General features: G+C 32.4%; 1 protein-coding gene across 3 annotated transcripts in view; it reads left to right on the top strand.

Moving 5' to 3' along the window:
• The window catches only part of LOC142337637 (EF-hand calcium-binding domain-containing protein 5-like), a 112,182-nt gene that overhangs the window by 18,653 nt on the left and 73,476 nt on the right, over positions 1-20,053 (top strand). The window lies entirely within an intron of this gene.

Raw genomic sequence — 20,053 nt, 5'->3', positions numbered from 1 at the left:
CACCATTTTTTTAAGTTTTTTGAAAATTTGACATTTGATTTTTATTAGTCCTAGGTGTCAAGGAACCTCCTCTAGGTTTTAATAATAGGTTACTGCATAATTTCTAGTGGTAATGGAATGATTTCAACATTTTAAATTCACGAATTTTAAGACAAAACGCGATATTTTTTTTGACATTTATTATTCCTTATTCAGGTCTTTCCACACCCAGGGTCCAGAAAATCTCCTAAGGGATTGAAAATAAGTTATTGACATTTTTTTTGGCCATGGAATAGTTTTTCATTAATAGCCGCACAGTGATAGCTGGGGCTATTATTGGCCTTCTCTTGGTTTATTTCGTTATGATTTTTGTTACGACCATATGACGTCACAGCCACTTTTTGTTCATTCGTTCATGCAATTTCAACTGAATTGCATGTGTGACATCATTTTTCGCTCTAAGTGGAGCGAGTTTTTTTGTTCATGCGCGTGATTAAATTTTTGGTCGCACTTGACTTACCTCACTCTCAAAAATGACTTCCTCACTTTGAAATTGACTTTTATTTACTTTAATTCAAAGAGATAAGGTCAAATGGGTGTGTGTCACTCTAAATGAAGGTTATTTGAGATCAGCTGATAGAGGCAGCAATAACTTATACAGATTTCTAATCAAAATATAAAAGATCAGCCTTCAATGAAAAGACGAATTTTTTCGGTCTGTTTTTTTTACTGTTTTTTTAGACTGCCGATCTACGAATCTACTGCGGCTATTTTCTGGCAATCTGCCAGCTATGTTTTGTTTAGTGTCACAAATTTCAGCAATTTTTTTGATAAAATTGCTTGTTTACAGTTTTAGGTCAAAATTTTTGCCGTTTTTTCAGCCTCAAGAGTCAAGGAACCTCCTCTAGGGTTTGAAAATATGTTACTGAATAATTTATAGATGTAATGGAATCTCTTGAAAGACTTTTAGCGTTTTTTGACATTTTTTTCAGTTTTTTGACCTTTAGTCATCATTGAGGTTTTTGATCCTCAAGAGGCAGAAAACCTCCATTAGGGTGTTGAAAATTTTTTGTTGGTCATCGATTAATTTTTAATATCACAAGTTTCAGCATTTTTTCAATAAAAATTGCAATTTTTGTAAGTTTTGTGGAATTTTTTTAAATCATTTTTGAGGTTTCTCTATCCTCAAGAACCACGAAACTCCCTCTAGGGTTTAATATTATGTTACTGAATAATTTATAGATGTAATGGAATGTTTTTCAAGATTTTAATGTCACGAATTTAAGCAATTTTTTTTTAAATATCTGCAATTTTTCATGTTTTTGATTTTTTTCGACACCAGGGGCCCTGGGACTTGCAAGGTTTGATAATAAGCTGCTGCAGAGTTTCTAGAGTTAATGGAATGGTGAATTTAATTTTTTTTTCAAATTTTTGGAAAATTTTTATGATCCAAGTGTATGGATCCTTATGAGCCAGTGAAAGTATTTCAGGCTTGAAACTGGGATACTGGATAGTCTCTTGATGCAATGAAATGGATCTAAAGATATTCATATCATAAATTTTGGCAGAGATTAAGATTTTTTTAACATTTGCAATTGTTTCCCAAATAATTCAATATTTTTTGTTCCTTTCTGAGTTTGATGACCATTACTGGCCAACGAAACTTTTTATGTCTTGGAGATGGGTTACTTGACAGAACTTTGGAGACAAAAAAATGGTTTAGAACCCTTTTTAAATGCGAAGTTGAAAACTTTTGTTTTTAAATTTGCCTTTTTCATTTTTTTCGTTATGATTTATTTACTAACAAGTCAAGAAAACTAGAAGTTGCAGTCGAACTCATCATGGAAAGTATTCCTATCTCTCTCTCTCTCTCTCTCTTTCGCTCTTTGTTGATGCCGCACTTCAGCTGCTGTTATGTAGCGTAAGGTGATCATCTCCGATCCTCAATAACAATGAGTTATAGAAAAAAGTTTTTTTTTAATCATAAATGACTTAACAGGCAATTTTTAAAAAATCATTTTATATCTCTGTTTGCATAAAGTTCTCTTAGAGCTGTTCAGCCCAGTACTCTTCAATTATGCGAATAACAGAAACTGTTTTGGAGACTTATACTTATGGTGTCAAGGGCGGTTAATAGAAATTGAGCCCAAACTCCCACCCACCCACCACCCCTACATCACTCTCCCAATCCACTTTTATACCCCCGCTGCGATGCACGTCCGCTGCGCTCACCTTACGGCCCTTCAATTATTCTAAAGCTAGCCTCACTAAACCGTGGCTAGCTACTGACAAAGCCAACTGCTCGACGTTTGAGAGCAATTCGCCCGGCTTTAATCGGCTATGTTCTTGAATTTTGCCGTTGAGATTGGATCAGTTATAGCGGTCCTTGTCGTTTCAGCCGGCTGTTATAGCGGAACTGCTTTTACAATCTTACTTATTATCTGTCTTTTTTTAAGATTGTTCACCCCGCTTCTTCATGTCTTTTGTCACACTGAAGTAGTAAGTGGAGCAAAAAAGTATGTTTGTGTGATTTTTGAAAAAAAACTTCTTAAATCAGAGTGAGAATTTGGTGCTGGAACAAATTTTAGGTTTGAGGATTTTTTTTCAGGAGCTTCAATTTGACTTCTGCTTTTAATGTCTGTCCGCTCCTGAGTTGTTTTGTTATGATTAATTTGCGCCTATTGGTTTTCTATATGCGGCTATTTGCATGTTTTATGTTCATCAACGGGCAGCTAATGCTTTTTATGACATTGGCAACTATTTGTTTTCTTAAAATTTAAGTGAATTTTTGATTTACGCTTCCTTTTTTTCTGTCGTCATATCATTAATATTGTTAATGAGAGGTCCGATTTGCATGTTATTGAGTTCATCTACGGTCAGCTAATGCTCTTATAACCTTGACAACTATTTGTTTTCTTAAAATTTTAAAGATTTTTATCCGCGAAGCGATAGCGGTTATTATTGGGGACATCGTTTTTTTTAAAATTCGTTGTCTCTATCGTTGATTCTTGCGACCTGCCTTCTTGGAATTGACTTTTTCAATTTCATTGATTTCTACTGATTTGGAGTGAAAATTTGTGTGCGTGACGTCATTTGTTCTGCTTTTATGTCAATTGCCTGGCTTAGGTCACTCAATAAGCTGCTGCAGAGTTTCTAGAGTTAATGGAATGGTGAATTTAATTTTTTTTTCAAATTTTTGGAAAATTTTTATGTTCCAAGTGTATGGATCCTTATGAGCCAGTGAAAGTATTTCAGGCTTGAAACTGGGATACTGGATAGTCTCTTGATGCAATGAAATGGATCTAAAGATATTCATATCATAAATTTTGGCAGAGATTAAGATTAACATTTGCAATTGTTTCCCAAATAATTCAATATTTTTTGTTCTTTTCTGAGTTTGATGACCATTACTGGCCAACGAAACTTTATGTCTTGGAGATGGGTTACTTGACAGAACTTTGGAGACAAAAAAAATGGTTTAGAACCCTTTTTAAATGCGAAGTTGAAAACTTTTGTTTTTAAATTTGCGTTTTTCATTTTTTTCGTTATGATTTATTTACAAGTCAAGAAAACTAGAAGTTGCAGAGTCGAACTCATCATGGAAAGTATTCCTATCTCTCTCTCTCTCTCTCTCTCTCTCTCTCTCTCTTTCTCTCTCTCTCTCTCTCGCTCTTTGTTGATGCCGCACTTCAGCTGCTGTTATGTGGCGTAAGGTGATCATCTCCGATCCTCAATAACAATGAGCTATAGTAGAAATGTTTTTTTTATCATAAATGACTTAACAGGCAATTTTTAAAAAAATCATTTTATATCTCTGTTTGCACAAAGTTCTCTTAGAGCTGTTCAGCCCAGTACTCTTCAATTATGCGAATAACAGAAACTGTTTTGGAGACTTTTTTTTAGACTGCCGATCTACGAATCTACTGCCGCTATTTTCTGGCAATCTGCCAGCTATGTTTTGTTTAGTGTCACAAATTGCAGCAATTTTTTTGATAAAATTGCTTTTTTCAAGTTTTAGGTCAAATTTTTTGTCAAATTTCTCTAGGGTTTGAAAATATGTTACTGAATATTTTATAGATGTAATGGAATCTCTTGAAAGACTTTTAGCATTTTTTGACAATTTTTTTTCAGTTTTTTGACCTTTAGTCATCATTGAGGTTTTTGATCCTCAAGAGGCAGAAAACCTCCCTTAGGGTGTTGATGAAAATTTTTTATTGGTCATCGATTAATTTTTAATATCACAAGTTTCAGCTTTTTTTAATAAAAATTGCAATTTTTGTAAGTTTTGTGGAATTTTTTTTATCATTTTTGAGGTTTCTCTATCCTCAAGAACCACGAAACTCCCTCTAGGGTTTAATATTATGTTACTGAATAATTACTGAATAACAATGAATTATGTTACTGAATAACAATGAGTTATAGTAGAAATGTTTTTTTTTTATCATAAATGACTTAACAGGCAATTTTTAAAAAATCATTTTATATCTCTGTTTGCATAAAGTTCTCTTAGAGCTGTTCAGCCCAGTACTCTTCAATTATGCGAATAACAGAAACTGTTTTGGAGACTTATACTTATGGTGTCAAGGGCGGTTAATAGAAATTGAGCCCAAACTCCCACCCACCCACCACCCCTACATCACTCTCCCAATCCACTTTTATACCCCCGCTGCGATGCACGTCCGCTGCGCTCACCTTACGCCCCTTCAATTATTCTAAAGCTAGCCTCACTAAACCGTGGCTAGCTACTGACAAAGCCAACTGCTCGACGTTTGAGAGCAATTCGCCCGGCTTTAGTCGGCTATGTTCTTGAATTTTGCCGTTGAGATTGGATCAGTTATAGCGGTCCTTGTCGTTTCAGCCGGCTGTTATAGCGGAACTGCTTTTACAATCTTACTTATTATCTGTCTTTTTTTAAGATTGTTCACCCCGCTTCTTCATGTCTTTTGTCACACTGAAGTAGTAAGTGGAGCAAAAAAGTATGTTTGTGTGATTTTTGAAAAAAAACTTCTTAAATCAGAGTGAGAATTTGGTGCTGGAACAAATTTTGGGTTTGAGGATTTTTTTTCAGGAGCTTCAATTTGACTTCTGCTTTTAATGTCTGTCCGCTCCTGAGTTGTTTTGTTATGATTAATTTGCGCCTATTGGTTTTCTATATGCGGCTATTTGCATGTTTTATGTTCATCAACGGGCAGCTAATGCTTTTTATGACATTGGCAACTATTTGTTTTCTTAAAATTTAAGTGAATTTTTGATTTACGCTTCCTTTTTTTCTGTCGTCATATCATTAATATTGTTAATGAGAGGTCCGATTTGCATGTTATTGAGTTCATCTACGGTCAGCTAATGCTCTTATAACCTTGACAACTATTTGTTTTCTTAAAATTTTAAAGATTTTTATCCGCGAAGCGATAGCGGTTATTATTGGGGACATCGTTTTTTTTTTAAATTCGTTGTCTCTATCGTTGATTCTTGCGACCTGCCTTCTTGGAATTGACTTTTTCAATTTCATTGATTTCTACTGATTTGGAGTGAAAATTTGTGTGCGTGACGTCATTTGTTCTGCTTTTATGTCAATTGCGTGGCTTAGGTCACTCAATAAAATGGCCTCTGAACTCGCTTTATGGACTTCCAAGTATTATGATTTTTTATTAGTTAAAGGTCAATTGTATGCGTCTAAGCAGTGCCAAACGTATATGCCCTAATTCTTGAGTATTAGGGTCTTGAGTTTTTGATTTTGAATAATAATTTTGAAGAAGCCCCAATAGTTTTTTTCCTTTATAGAGCGTATGTGTCTCATGAAAACGACAGCCGGAATCTAACCAAAAAATCTAGTGGTCTATTAAAGAACTGGTGGTCAATCTGTCTATCTTGTTTTTTTGTTGTTGTTTAAATTGATTGAAGGCCACAAGCTTCTATCGCGGCTATTTTCCATCAATCTGTCGGCTGTTTTTTAAGAACGCTTTTTGGTTGTTTTTTCACTTATATGGTTAATGATAGTTCTGATTAGATGCTAATGACGCTTAATTGAACCTAAATAACGGTTCGAGTTAATAGAAAGTGATTTTCATGACATTCACTTAATTCTTAGTACTTTTTGATTTTGGGTTTTTGTTGTACTTTTTTGTCTTATCAATTATTGTCATTATGGACAGGTACCAAAATTTGCTAATGGGGATTGAGTTAATTGGTTAATCGATATAATTGTTTTTTTTAAAGCTTATGTTTTAACGTTCAAAAAGTATCGAGTTTGAGGTTTGCGAGTTTTTTATTCACCTTGTTGTCTTCTCTTTGTCTCAATACTGACAGGTCGCATCGATGTCTGAGAATGCTTTACCTAATAGAACAAATCGTTAGTTCTTAGCTATTGCTACTTTGAATTATGTCGTTTTCGTTTTCAAAATAAAGTAATTTGAGTTTTTTGCTCTAGTTTTTATATAATCTAAAACTACGTTTGTAGCAATTATATTAGTCCTGTCATCTTTTTTCAAGCGATTTTTTGCTTGACCAATTCTTTGTCTGGTGTTTAAACAAGTTTTCAGTTTGAGAATTTTTTTACGTGATTCAATTCGACTTCCTTCTGCTACTACTGCCTCTCCCCTCTTGAGGGCTTCTGTTATATATTTGCGCCTATTTGCTTTCTGTATATGCCCAGTTGCATGTTCTTGAGTTCATATACGGGCAGCTAATGCTTTTATGACTTTGACAACTATTTGTTTTCTTAAAATTTTAGTGAATTTGGGATTTTCGCTTCCTTTTTTCTCTGTTTTCATATTATTAATATTGTTAATGAGAGGTCCGATTGGTTGCTAATGAAGCATAATTGAACCTAAATAATGGTTCGAGTTAATAGCAAGTGCTTTTCATGACATTTACTTAATTGTTCTTAGTACTTTTTGGTTTTGGGTTTTTGTACTTTTTTGTCTTATCAATTAATGTCATTATGGACAGGTCACAAAAGTTGCTAATGGAGATGGAGTTAATCGATATAATTGTTTTTTTAAAGCTTATGTTTTAACGTTCAAAAAGTACCGAGTTTGAGGTTTGCGAGTTTTTTATTCACCTTGTTGTCTTCACATTGTCTCAATACTGACAGATCTCATCGATGTCTGAGAATGCTTTACCTAATAGAACAAATCGTTTGTTCTTAGCTATTGCTACTTTGACTTATGTCGTTTTCGTTTTCAAAATAAAGTAAATTGAGTTTTTAATTGCTCTAGTTTTTAATTAATCTAAAACGATGTTTGTAGCAATTATATTAGTCCTGTCATCTTTATGCGATTTTTTGCTTGACCAATTCTTTGTCTGGTGTTTAAACAAGTTTTCAGTTTGAGAATAATTGTTTTACGTGATTCAATTTTACTTCCTTCTGCTTCTAATGCCTCTACCCTCTTCAGGGCTTCTGTTATATGTTTGCGCCTATTTGCTTTCTGTATATGCCCAGTTGCATGTTCTTGAGTTCATCTACGGGCAGCTAATGCTTTTATGACCTTGACAACAATTTGATCTATTAATATTTTATTGAATTTTTGATTTACGCTTCCTTTTTGTCTGTTGTCATATCATTAATATCGTTAATTAGAGGCCCGATTGGTTCCTAATGAAGCATAATTGAACCTAAATAATGGATCGAGTTAATAGTAAGTGGTTTTCATGACATTCACATAATTATTCTTAGAACTTTTTGATTTTGGTTTAGTGCTTTTTTTGTCTTATCAATTAATGTCATTATAGACCAGTCCCAAAATTTGCTAATGGGGATTGAGTTAATCGGTATAATTTTTTTTAAATCTTATGTTTAACGTTCGAAAAGAATAGAGTTTTTGAGGTTTGCGAGTTTTTATTATTCAACTTATTGTCTTCTTTTTGTCTTAATACTGACAGATCTCATCGTTGTCTGTGAATGCTTTACCTAATAGAACAAATCGTTTGTTTTTAGCTATTGCTACTTTGACTTATGCGGTTTTCGTTTTCAAAATAAAGTAAATTGAGTTTTTTTGCTCTAGTTTTTATATAATCTAAAACTACGTTTGTAGCAATTATATTAGTCCTGTCATCTTTTTTCAAGCGATTTTTTGCTTGACCAATTCTTTGTCTGGTGTTTAAACAAGTTTTCAGTTTGAGAATTTTTTTACGTGATTCAATTCGACTTCCTTCTGCTACTACTGCCTCTCCCCTCTTGAGGGCTTCTGTTATATATTTGCGCCTATTTGCTTTCTGTATATGCCCAGTTGCATGTTCTTGAGTTCATATACGGGCAGCTAATGCTTTTATGACTTTGACAACTATTTGTTTTCTTAAAATTTTAGTGAATTTGGGATTTTCGCTTCCTTTTTTCTCTGTTTTCATATTATTAATATTGTTAATGAGAGGTCCGATTGGTTGCTAATGAAGCATAATTGAACCTAAATAATGGTTCGAGTTAATAGCAAGTGCTTTTCATGACATTTACTTAATTGTTCTTAGTACTTTTTGGTTTTGGGTTTTTGTACTTTTTTGTCTTATCAATTAATGTCATTATGGACAGGTCACAAAAGTTGCTAATGGAGATGGAGTTAATCGATATAATTGTTTTTTTAAAGCTTATGTTTTAACGTTCAAAAAGTACCGAGTTTGAGGTTTGCGAGTTTTTTATTCACCTTGTTGTCTTCACATTGTCTCAATACTGACAGATCTCATCGATGTCTGAGAATGCTTTACCTAATAGAACAAATCGTTTGTTCTTAGCTATTGCTACTTTGACTTATGTCGTTTTCGTTTTCAAAATAAAGTAAATTGAGTTTTTAATTGCTCTAGTTTTTAATTAATCTAAAACGATGTTTGTAGCAATTATATTAGTCCTGTCATCTTTATGCGATTTTTTGCTTGACCAATTCTTTGTCTGGTGTTTAAACAAGTTTTCAGTTTGAGAATAATTGTTTTACGTGATTCAATTTTACTTCCTTCTGCTTCTAATGCCTCTACCCTCTTCAGGGCTTCTGTTATATGTTTGCGCCTATTTGCTTTCTGTATATGCCCAGTTGCATGTTCTTGAGTTCATCTACGGGCAGCTAATGCTTTTATGACCTTGACAACAATTTGATCTATTAATATTTTATTGAATTTTTGATTTACGCTTCCTTTTTGTCTGTTGTCATATCATTAATATCGTTAATTAGAGGCCCGATTGGTTCCTAATGAAGCATAATTGAACCTAAATAATGGATCGAGTTAATAGTAAGTGGTTTTCATGACATTCACATAATTATTCTTAGAACTTTTTGATTTTGGTTTAGTGCTTTTTTTGTCTTATCAATTAATGTCATTATAGACCAGTCCCAAAATTTGCTAATGGGGATTGAGTTAATCGGTATAATTTTTTTAAAATCTTATGTTTAACGTTCGAAAAGAATAGAGTTTTTGAGGTTTGCGAGTTTTTATTATTCAACTTATTGTCTTCTTTTTGTCTTAATACTGACAGATCTCATCGTTGTCTGTGAATGCTTTACCTAATAGAACAAATCGTTTGTTTTTAGCTATTGCTACTTTGACTTATGCGGTTTTCGTTTTCAAAATAAAGTAAATTTAGTTTTTTTGCTCTAGTTTTCAATTAATCTAAAACAATGTTTGTAGCAATTATATAAGTCCTGTCATCTTTATGCGATTTTTTGCTTGACCAATTCTTTGTCTGGTGTTTAAACAAGTTTTCAGTTTGAGAAAAATTGTTTTACTTGATTCAATTTCACTTCCTTCTGCTTCTAATACCTCTCCCCTCTTGAGGGCTTCTGTTATATATTTGCGCCTATTTGCTTTCTGTTTACGTCCAGTTGCATGTTCTTGAGTTCATCTACGGGCAGCTAATGCTTTTATGACCTTGACAGCAATTTGATCTGTTAATATTCTATTGAATTTTTGATTTACGCTTCCTTTTTTGTCTGTTGTCATATCTTTAATATGGTTAATGAGAGGTCCGATTGGTTCCTAATGAAGCATAATTGAACCTAAATAATGGATCGAGTTAATAGTAAGTGGTTTTCATGACATTCACATAATTATTCTTAGAACTTTTTGACTTTGGTTTTAGTGCTTTTTTTGTCTTATCAATTAATGTCATTATGGACCAGTCCCAAAATTTGCTAATGGGGATTGAGTTAATCTGATGTTTTAACGTTCGAAAAGTATAGAGTTTTTGAGGTTTGCGAGTTTTTATTATTCAACTTATTGTCTTTTTTTGTCTTTATACTGGCAGGTCTGATCGACGACTGAGAATGCTTCACCTAATAGAACATTTTTTTTTGCTATTGCTACTTTGACTTATGCGGTTTTCGTTTTCAAAATAAATTAAATTGAGTTTTTAATTGCTCTAGTTCTTAATTAATCTAAAACGATGTTTTGAGCAATTATATTAGGCATGTCATCTTTTTTCATGCCATTTTTTGCTTGATCAATTTTTTGTCTGGTGTTTAAACAAGTTTTCAGTTTGAGAAGAATTTTTTACGTGATTCAATTCGACTTCCTTCTGCTTCTACTGCCTCTCCCCTCTTGAGGGCTTCTGTTATATATTTGCGCCTATTTGCTTTCTGTATATGCCCAGTTGCATGTTCTTGAGTTCATATACGGGCAGCTAATGCTTTTATGACTTTGACAACTATTTGTTTTCTTAAAATTTTTGTGAATTTGTGATTTTCGCTTCCTTTTTTTTCTGTTGTCATATAATTTTTTCTGTTGTCGTATAATTTTTTTTAAATCTTATGTTTAACGTTCGAAAAGTATAGAGTTTTTGAGGTTTGCGAGTTTTTATTATTCAACTTGTTGTCTTCTTTTTGTCTTAATACTGACAGATCTCATCGTTGTCTGTGAATGCTTTACCTAATAGAACAAATCGTTTGTTTTTAGCTATTGCTACTTTGACTTATGCGGTTTTCGTTTTCAAAATAAAGTAAATTGAGTTTTTTTGCTCTAGTTTTCAATTAATCTAAAACAATGTTTGTAGCAATTATATAAGTCCTGTCATCTTTATGCGATTTTTTGCTTGACCAATTCTTTGTCTGGTGTTTAAACAAGTTTTCAGTTTGAGAAAAATTGTTTTACTTGATTCAATTTCACTTCCTTCTGCTTCTAATGCCTCTCCCCTCTTGATGGCTTCGGTTTTATATTTGCGCCTATTTGCTTTCTGTTTACGTCCAGTTGCATGTTCTTGAGTTCATCTACGGGCAGCTAATGCTTTTATGACCTTGACAGCAATTTGATCTGTTAATATTTTATTGAGTTTTTGATTTACGCTTCCTTTTTTGTCTGTTGTCATATCTTTAATATCGTTAATGAGAGGTCCGATTGGTTCCTAATGAAGCATAATTGAACCTAAATAATGGATCGAGTTAATAGTAAGTGGTTTTCATGACATTAACATAATTATTCTTAGATCTTTTTGACTTTGGGTTTAGTGCTTTTTTTGTCTTATCAATTAATGTCATTATGGACCAGTCCCAAAATTTGCTAATGGGGATTGTGTTAATCGGTATATATTTTTTAAAATCTTATGTTTTAACGTTCGAAAAGTATAGAGTTTTTGAGGTTTGCGAGTTTTTATTATTCAACTTATTGTCTTCTTTTTGTCTTAATACTGACAGATCTCATCGTTGTCTGCGAATGCTTTACCTAATAGAACATTTTTTTTTTGCTATTGCTACTTTGACTTATGCGGTTTTCGTTTTCAAAATAAATTAAATTGAGTTTTTAATTGCTCTAGTTCTTAATTAATCTAAAACGATGTTTTGAGCAATTATATTAGGCATGTCATCTTTTTTCATGCCATTTTTTGCTTGATCAATTTTTTGTCTGGTGTTTAAACAAGTTTTCAGTTTGAGAAGAATTTTTTACGTGATTCAATTCGACTTCCTTCTGCTTCTACTGCCTCTCCCCTCTTGAGGGCTTCTGTTATATATTTGCGCCTATTTGCTTTCTGTATATGCCCAGTTGCATGTTCTTGAGTTCATATACGGGCAGCTAATGCTTTTATGACTTTGACAACTATTTGTTTTCTTAAAATTTTTGTGAATTTGTGATTTTCGCTTCCTTTTTTTTCTGTTGTCATATAATTTTTTCTGTTGTATAATTTTTTTTAAATCTTATGTTTAACGTTCGAAAAGTATAGAGTTTTTGAGGTTTGCGAGTTTTTATTATTCAACTTGTTGTCTTCTTTTTGTCTTAATACTGACAGATCTCATCGTTGTCTGTGAATGCTTTACCTAATAGAACAAATCGTTTGTTTTTAGCTATTGCTACTTTGACTTATGCGGTTTTCGTTTTCAAAATAAAATAAATTGAGTTTTTTTGCTCTAGTTTTCAATTAATCTAAAACAATGTTTGTAGCAATTATATAAGTCCTGTCATCTTTATGCGATTTTTTGCTTGACCAATTCTTTGTCTGGTGTTTAAACAAGTTTTCAGTTTGAGAAAAATTGTTTTACTTGATTCAATTTCACTTCCTTCTGCTTCTAATGCCTCTCCCCTCTTGATGGCTTCGGTTTTATATTTGCGCCTATTTGCTTTCTGTTTACGTCCAGTTGCATGTTCTTGAGTTCATCTACGGGCAGCTAATGCTTTTATGACCTTGACAGCAATTTGATCTGTTAATATTTTATTGAATTTTTGATTTACGCTTCCTTTTTTGTCTGTTGTCATATTTTTAATATCGTTAATGAGAGGTCCGATTGGTTCCTAATGAAGCATAATTGAACCTAAATAATGGATCGAGTTAATAGTAAGTGGTTTTCATGACATTAACATAATTATTCTTAGAACTTTTTGACTTTGGGTTTAGTGCTTTTTTTGTCTTATCAATTAATGTCATTATGGACCAGTCCCAAAATTTGCTAATGGGGATTGTGTTAATCGGTATATTTTTTTTAAAATCTTATGTTTTAACGTTCGAAAAGTATAGAGTTTTTGAGGTTTGCGAGTTTTTATTATTCAACTTATTGTCTTTTTTTGTCTTAATACTGGCAGGTCTGATCGACGACTGAGAATGCTTCACCTAATAGAACAATTTTTTTTCTTCTTTGCTATTGCTACTTTGACTTATGCGGTTTTCGTTTTCAAAATAAATTAAATTTAGTTTTTAATTGCTCTAGTTCTTAATTAATCTAAAACGATGTTTTTAGCAATTATATTAGGCATGTCATCTTTTTTCATGCGATTTTTTGCTTGATCAATTTTTTGTCTGGTGTTTAAACAAGTTTTCAGTTTGAGAAGAATTTTTTTACGTGATTCAATTCGACTTCCTTCTGCTTCTACTGCCTCTCCCCTCTTGAGGGCTTCTGTTATATATTTGCGCCTATTTGCTTTCTGTATATGCCCAGTTGCATGTTCTTGAGTTCATATACGGGCAGCTAATGCTTTTATGACTTTGACAACTATTTGTTTTCTTAAAATTTTTGTGAATTGGTGATTTTCGCTTCCTTTTTTTTCTGTTGTCATATCATTAATATTGTTAATGAGAGGTCCGATTGGTTGCTAATGAAGCATAATTGAACCTAAATAATGTTTCGAGTTAATAGCAAGTGCTTTTCATGACATTTACTTATTTGTTCTTAGTACTTTTTGGTTTTGGTTTAGTGCTTTTTTTGTCTTATCAATTAATGTCATTAAAGACCAGTCCCAAAACTTGCTAATGGGGATTGAGTTAATCGATATAATTGTTTTTTTAAAAGCTTATGTTTTAACGTTCAAAAGTACCGAGTTTGAGGTTTGCGAGTTTTTTATTCACCTTGTTGTCTTCTCAATGTCTCAATACTGACAGATCTCATCGATGTGAGAATGCTTTACCTAATAGAACAAATCGTTTGTTCTTAGCTATTGCTGCTTTGACTTATGTCGTTTTCGTTTTCAAAATAAAGTAAATTGAGTTTTTAATTGCTCTAGTTTTTAATTAATCTAAAACGATGTTTGTAGCAATTATATCAGTCCTTTCATCTTTATGCGATTTGTTGCTTGACCAATTCTTTGTCTGGTGTTTAAACAAGTTTTCAGTTGGAGAAGAATTGTTTTACGTGATTCAATTTTACTTCCTTCTGCTTCGAATGCCTCTCCCCTCTTCAGGGCTTCTGTTATATGTTTGCGCCTATTTGCTTTCTGTATATGCCTAGTTGCATGTTCTTGAGTTCATCTACGGGCAGCTAATGCTTTTATGACCTTGACAACAATTTGATCTATTAATATTTTATTAAATTTTTGATTTACGCTTACTCTTTGTCTGTTGTCATATCATTAATATCGTTAATTAGAGGTCCGATTGGTTCCTAATGAAGCATAATTGAACCTAAATAATGGATCGAGTTGATAGTAAGTGGTTTTCATGACATTCACATAATTATTCTTAGAACTTTTTGACTTTGGGTTTAGTGCTTTTTTTGTCTTATCAATTAATATCATTATGGACCAGTCCCAAAATTTGCTAATGGGGATTGAGTTAATCGGTATAATTGTTTATTTTTGTAAAATTTAGTGTTTTAACGTTCGAAATTATCGAGTTTTTGAGGTTTGCGAGTTTTTTTATTCAACTTGTTGTCTTCTCTTTGTCTTAATACTGACAGGTCTCATCGATGACATGGAATGCTTTACCTAATAGAACAAATTGTTTGTTGTTAGCTATTGCTACTTTGACTTATGCGGTTTTCGTTTTCAAAATAAAGTAAATTGAGTTTTTAATTGCTCTTGTTTTTAATTAATCTAAAACGATGTTTTTAGCAATTATATTAGTCATGTCATCTTTTTTCATGCGATTTTTTGCTTGATCAATTTTTTGTCTGGTGTTTAAACAAATTTTCAGTTTGAGAAGAATTTTTTTACGTGCCTCTCCCCTCTTGAAGGCTTAATGCCTCTCCCCTCTTGAGGGCTTTTGTTGACATATTTCCGCCTGTTTGCTTTCTGTTTCCGCCCATTTGTATGTTCTTGAGTTCATATACGGGCAGCTAATGCTTTTTTTGACCTTGACAACTATTTGTTTTCCTAAAATTTTATTGAATTTGTGATTTTCGCTTCCTTTTTTTCTGTTGTCATATCATTAATATTGTTAATGAGAGGTCCGATTGGTTGCTAATGAAGCATAATTGAACCTAAATAATTGTTCGAGTTAATAGCAAGTGCTTTTCTTGACATTTACATAATTATTCTTAGAACTTTTTGGGTTTGGTTTAGTGCTTTTTTTGTCTTATCAATTAATGTCATTATAGACCAGTCCCAAAATTTGCTAATGGGGATTGAGTTAATCGGTATAATTTTTTTAAATCTTATGTTTAACGTTCGAAAAGTATAGAGTTTTTGAGGTTTGCGAGTTTTTATTATTCAACTTGTTGTCTTCTTTTTGTCTTAATACTGACAGATCTCATCGTTATCTGTGAATGCTTTACCTAATAGAACAAATCGTTTGTTTTTAGCTATTGCTACTTTGACTTATGTCGTTTTCGTTTTCAAAATAAAGTAAATTGAGTTTTTAATTGCTCTAGTTTTTAATTAATCTAAAACGATGTTTGTAGCAATTATATCAGTCCTGTCATCTTCATGCGATTTTTTGCTTGACCAATTCTTTGTCTGGTGTTTAAACAAGTTTCCAGTTTGAGAAGAATTTTTTAGTGATTCAATTTGACTTCCTTCTGCTTCTAATGCCTCTCCCCTCTTGAGGGCTTCTGTTATATATTTTCGCCTATTTGCTTTCTGTATATCCCCAGTTGCATGTTTTGAGTTCATCTACGGGCAGCTAATGCTTTTATGACTTTGACAACAATTTGATCTATTAATTTTTTATTGAATTTTTGGTTTACGCTTCCTTTTTGTCTGTTGTCATAACATAAATATCGTTAATTAGAGGTCCGAATGGTTCCTAATGAAGCATAATTGAACCTAAATAATGGATCGAGTTAATAGTAAGTGGTTTTCATGACATTCACAATTATTCTTAGAACTTTTTGATTTTCGTTTTAGTACTTTTTTTTTGTCTTATCAATTAATGTCATTATGGACCAGTCCCAAAATTTGCTAATGGGGATTGAGTTAATCGGTATAATTGTTTTTTTGGTAAAATTTTATGTTTTAACGTTCGAAAATATCGAGTTTTTGAGGTTTGCGAGTTTTTATTATTCAACTTGTTGTCTTGTCTTAATACTGACAGGTCTCATCGATGACAGAGAATGCTTTACCTAATAAAACAAATTGTTTGTTCTGAGCTATTGCTACTTTAACTTATGCGGTTTTCGTTTTCAAAATAAAGTCAATTGAGTTCTTAATTGCTCTAGTTTTTAATTAATCTAAGACGATGTTTTTAGCGATTATATTAGTCATGTCATCTTTTTTCATGCAATTTTTTGCTTGATCAATTTTTTGTCTGGTGTTTAAACAAATTTTCAGTTTGAGAAGAATTTTTTTACGTGATTCAATTTATTTGACTTCCTGCTTTTAATGCCTCTCCCCTCTTGAGGGCTTTTGTTATGAGATATTTCCGCCTGTTTGCTTTCTGTTTCCGCCCATTTGCATGTTCTTGAGTTCATATACGGGCAGCTAATGCTTTTACGACTTTGACAACTATTTGTTTTATTAAAATTTTAGTGAATTTGTGATTTTCGCTTCCTTTTTTTTCTGTTGTCATATCATTAATATTGTTAATGAGAGGTCCGATTGGTTGCTAATGAAGCATAATTGAACCTAAATAATGGATCGAGTTAATATTAAGTGGTTTTCGTGACTTTTACTTAATTTTTCTTAGTACTTTTTGGTTTTGGGTTTTTGTACTTTTTTGTCTTATCAATTAATGTCATCGTGGACAGGTCCCATTGAGTTAATCGATATAAATGTTTTTTTAAAGCTTATGTTTTAACGTTCAAAAAGTACCGAGTTTGAGGTTTGCGAGTTTTTTATGCACCTTGTTGTCTTCTCATTGTCTCAATACTGACAGATCTCATCGTTGTCTGAGAATGCTTTACCTAATAGAACAAATCGTTTGTTCTTAGCTATTGCTACTTTGACTTATGCGGTTTTCATGACATATACTTAATTGTTCTTAGAACTTTTTGATTTTGGGTTTTTGTTTTACTTTTTGTCTTCTCAATTAATCTCATTATGGACAGGCTCCAAAAGTTGCTAATGGGGATTGAGATAATCAATGTAATTGTTTGTTTTTAAATTTTTTGTTTTAAAGTTCAAAAAGTATCGAGTTTTTGAGGTTTGCGAGTTTTTATTATTCACCTTGTCTTCTCTTTGTCTCAATACTGACAGGTCTCATCGATTACTGGAATGCTTGACTTAATAGAACAAATCGTTTTAGTTCTTAGCTATTGCTACTTTGACTTATGCGGTTTTCGTTTTCAAAATGAAGTGAATTGAGTTTTTAATTGCTCTAGTTTTTAATCTTAAACAATTTTTTTAGCAATTATATTAGTCATGTCATATTTTTTCATGCGTTTTTTGCTTGACCAATTCTTTGTCTGGTGTATAAACAGTTTTTCAGTTTGAGAAGATTTTGTTTCACGTGATTCAATTTGACTTCCTTCTGCTTTTATTGCCTCTCCCCTCTTGAGGGCTTTTGTTGACATATTTCCGCCTGTTTGCCTTCTGTTTCCGCCCATTTGCATGTTCTTGAGTTCATATACGGGCAGCTAATGCTTTTATGACCTTGACAACTATTTGTTTTCTTAAAATTTTTGTCTCAATACTGACAGGTCTCATCGATTACTGGAATGCTTGACTTAATAGAACAAATCGTTTTAGTTCTTAGCTATTGCTACTTTGACTTATGCGGTTTTCGTTTTCAAAATGAAGTAAATTGAGTTTTTAATTGCTCTAGTTTTTAATCTTAAACAATTTTTTTAGCAATTATATTAGTCATGTCATATTTTTTGATGCGTTTTTTTGCTTGACCAATTCTTTGTCTGGTGTATAAACAGTTTTTCAGTTTGAGAAGATTTTTTTTCACGTGATTCAATTTGACTTCCTTCTGCTTTTATTGCCTCTCCCCTCTTGAGGGCTTTTGTTGACATATTTCCGCCTGTTTGCTTTCTGTTTCCGCCCATTTGCATGTTCTTGAGTTTATATACGGGCAGCTAATGCTTTTATGACCTTGACAACTATTTGTTTTCTTAAAATTTTAGTGAATTGGTGATTTTCGCTTCCTTTTTTTTCTGTTGTCATATCATTAATATTATTAATGAGAGGTCCGATTGGTTGCTAATTGAACCTAAATAATTGTTCGAGTTAATAGCAAGTGCTTTTCATGACATTTACTTAATTGTTCTTAGTACTTTTTGGTTTTGGGTTTTTGTACTTTTTTGTCTTTTCAATTAATGTCATTATGGACAGGTCCCAAAAGTTGCTAATGGGGATTGAGTTAATCGATATAATTGTTTTTTAAAGCTTATGTTTTAACGTTCAAAAAGTACTGAGTTTGAGGTTTGCGAATTTTTTTATTCACTTTGTTGTCTTCTCAAGGTCTCAATACTGACAGATCTCATCGATGTCTGAGAATGCTTTACCTAATAGAACAAATCGTTTGTTCGTAGCTATTGCTACTTTCACTTATGTCGTTTTCGTTTTCAAAATAAAGTAAATTGAGTTTTTAATTGCTCTAGTTTTTAATTAATCTAAAACGATGTTTGTAGCAATTATATCAGTCCTGTCATCTTTATGCGATTTGTTGCTTGACCAATTCTTTGTCTGGTGTTTAAACAAATTTTCAGTTTGAGAAGAATTTTTTTACGTGATTCAATTTGACTTCCTTCTGCTTCTAATGCCTCTCCCCTCTTGAGGGCTTCTGTTATATATTTGCGCCTATTTGCTTTCTGTATATCCCCAGTTGCATGTTTTGAGTTCATCTACGGGCAGCTAATGCTTTTATGACTTTGACAACAATTTGATCTATTAATTTTTTATTGATTTTTTGGTTCACGCTTCCTTTTTGTCTGTTGTCATAACATTAATATCGTTAATTAGAGGTCCGAATGGTTCCTAATGAAGCATAATTGAACCTAAATAATGGATCGAGTTAATAGTAAGTGGTTTTCATGACATTCACAATTATTCTTAGAACTTTTTGATTTTGGTTTTAGTACTTTTTTTTGTCTTATCAATTAATGTCATTATAGAGCAGTCCCAAAATTTGCTAATGGGGATTGAGTTAATCGGTATAATTGTTTTTTTTTGGTAAAATTTTATGTTTTAACGTTCGAAAATATCGAGTTTTTGAGGTTTGCGAGTTTTTATTATTCAACTTGTTGTCTTGTCTTAATACTGACAGGTCTCATCGATGACAGAGAATGCTTTACCTAATAAAACAAATTGTTTGTTCTGAGCTATTGCTACTTTGACTTATGCGGTTTTCGTTTTAAAAATAAAGTCAATTGAGTTCTTAATTGCTCTAGTTTTTAATTTATCTAAGACGATGTTTTTTAGCGATTATATTAGTCATGTCATCTTTTTTCATGCAATTTTTTGCTTGATCAATTTTTTGTCTGGTGTTTAAACAAACTTTCAGTTTGAGAAGAATTTTTTTACGTGATTCAATTTATTTGACTTCCTGCTTTTAATGCCTCTCCCCTCTTGAGGGCTTTTGTTATGAGATATTTCCGCCTGTTTGCTTTCTGTTTCCGCCCATTTGCATGTTTGTGAGTTTTTGAGGTTTGCGAGTTTTTATTATTCACCTTGTTGTCTTCTCCTTGTCTCAATACTGACAGGTCTCATCGATGACTGGAATGCTTGACTTAATAGAACCAATCGTTTTAGTTCTTAGCTATTGCTACTTTGACTTATGCGGTTTTCGTTTTCAAAATGAAGTAAATTGAGTTTTTAATTGATCTAGTTTTTAATCTAAAACGATGTTGGTAGCAATTATATAAGTCATGTCATATTTTTCATGCGATTTTTTGCTTGACCAATTATTTGTCTGGTGTATAAACAGTTTTTCAGTTTGAGAAGATTTTGTTTCACGTGATTCAATTTGACTTCCTTCTGCTTTTAATGCCTCTCCCCTCTTGAGGGCTTTTGTTGACATATTTCCGCCTGTTTGCTTTCTGTTTCCGCCCATTTGCATGTTCTTGAGTTCATATACGGGCAG

This window comes from Convolutriloba macropyga, chromosome 4, assembly GCF_964194025.1.
Source record: "Convolutriloba macropyga chromosome 4, txConMacr16.3, whole genome shotgun sequence".
Classification (NCBI taxonomy): domain Eukaryota; kingdom Metazoa; phylum Xenacoelomorpha; order Acoela; family Convolutidae; genus Convolutriloba; species Convolutriloba macropyga.
The sequence above is the reverse complement of the archived record's forward strand: the minus strand, read 5'-3'. Positions and strand labels throughout refer to the sequence as shown.